The sequence below is a fragment of the Dipodomys ordii genome, unplaced genomic scaffold, assembly GCF_000151885.1.
Source record: "Dipodomys ordii isolate 6190 unplaced genomic scaffold, Dord_2.0 Scaffold80, whole genome shotgun sequence".
NCBI lineage: Eukaryota > Metazoa > Chordata > Mammalia > Rodentia > Heteromyidae > Dipodomys > Dipodomys ordii.
In genome coordinates, this window is record NW_012267296.1 from 367,075 (window position 1) to 369,365 (window position 2,291).

Consider the following 2,291-nt stretch of genomic DNA (forward strand, 5'->3'; position numbering starts at 1 on the left):
ACATGAGTGTTAAGAATTAGTCTCAACCCTTCAAGGGTGCCTTAGTGTTACTATTTAATGGCTTGTGTTTTTTCTTCAAATTCTTCCCTATTGTCTTCTCTTACTATGGTTTTATTCACATGGCTCTTCAAGAAAGTAAGCTAAAAACAAGAAGGCTGTAGCATTTGCTTCAGAATCTTCAATGTGTTGTAAATAACAAACCACAATCTTTAAAAGAATAAAAGTTTTCTCAAAGCTCTCCATAGTCTCTTAGCCCAAACAACCCTTTCTTCCTTAATTCTTATTTCTAAGTATCCCTCTTACAGTAATCCTTTCCCAGTTCATATCCTTGATTCAAAATCCATATGCACAACCACTGAACAAATCCCATATTCAAAGAATGATGGTGTCATGAAAGCTAACCATTGTGCCTTAGCCATAATAACTTTTTCATTCTTATTTCAAAGTGTATTTCTTCTTTTTATTTACTGTCCCATCTGCAGAACCACCACATTTTTTTACTATTCTCCTCACTCTTCCTTATCTCCCCACATACTTCTCAGTTACCTTCTTCTCTAGGGATTCCTTCTTTTCAATCTATAAATTATGTTTTACCAACCCCAAAAGAAACATCACTCATATTCCATCTCACACCACTTAGATGGCCATTATCAAGAACACTAATAACAACAGATGCTGGTGGAGATGTGGCCAAAAGGGAATGCTACCACACTGTTGGTAGGAGTGCAAACTGCTCAACTACTTTGGAAAACAGTTTAGAGGTTCCTCAAAAGACTACACATAGAGCTCCCCTATGATCCAGCAATCACACTCCTGGGCGTTTACCCAAATGACCACAAACAAAACTAAACTAAAGCTACCAAAACCCCTATGTTAACCACAGCATTATTCACCATAGCAAAGATATGGAACCAACCCAGATGCCCCTCAGTAGATAGATCAAGAAAATGTGGCATATATACACAATGGAATTTATGCTTCCATAAGAAAGAATGCCATGGCCCCATTCATAAGGAAATATAAAGACCTGGAAAAAATTATGTTACACAAATTAATCCAGGCCCAATGGAAAGTAGGTTGCATGGTCTCCCTCATTTGTAATAACTAGAATATGTCTATGATATTCTTAGCAGAGGATCACAATTGCCCAATTTCTAGGTGCATATGACCATATATAATGAAGCATATCAAAATGAACTCCAAGAATTGGAAACATGAGGTTTTTACTATGTATGGTTTGAAATTATTTATTTTTTAAAGTTTTCTGTACATTTTGTCTTGTATATACATTTATCTGATTTGTAGAAAGGAAAGGGAATCAGAGTAACAGCAGGACAAATGATGAACTAATGAAACATGAAATAATGATACTCACTAGACACTATGTTGGAAATGAACTTTACAATTTGGGTGGCAGCAGACTCGGGAGGAGTAAGCAGTAGAAAATGCAGGAGAGGGTATTAGTGTTTAAAAAGAAATGTACACACTACCTTACTTATGTAAGTGTAACCCTAGTTCATCACCTTTGCCATGAATAATTTTTAAAAAGATGTTTATCTTTTGAACTACTGCTGATTGAGGACCTTGTGCATGCTAGGTTAGTACTAAAAAATCTGAAACATTACTTAAGCCTTCTTCAGTCTTGGTAGCTACTATGCAGGGTTTTTTTTGTAATCTAAATTTCTCAGAGGGTAGTATATACTTATCTCCTCCACTTTCTAACTTCACATTCACTCTGCAGCTGGTTTTTACCTCAATAATCCATCAAATAGATCTTACATGTAGTAATAGTTGCTTTTTAAATATCAATGAGTATTTCCTATTTCCTTCCCAGTTGTGTCTTTTGGCATCATGATTATGTCCTTAGCATTATTGTTCAAACTTTCCAATCTTAAATATCATATCTTTTGTTTTCAGTGATGCTATCTGCTTAGTACGAATCTATGTGTTTATCTGTTTTGTGAAGGCTTATGGGGGAACAAATGCAGCACTGTTATTCACTATACTCTATGCTGAAATGTATTATACAACTTGTGGGTGGAGACTCAGGGGAAAAACTGGGAGAGAGCAAGGGAAGGGGTGTTACTGTTCAAAAAGAAATGTACACGGCAGTGGAGACCGCAGCCAGGCTATCGGCGGCGGCAGCGCCACGGTGGAGACCGCAGCGGGCAATACCTGAGCACTGAGAGTCCCGCGAAGGAGCCAGACGCAGCGGGCAAGCGGATTCTACTCAACACCAGCAAGAACCGACAAGGAGCAGACAGCTTCATCCTGCAGTTTGCAGACCAGAG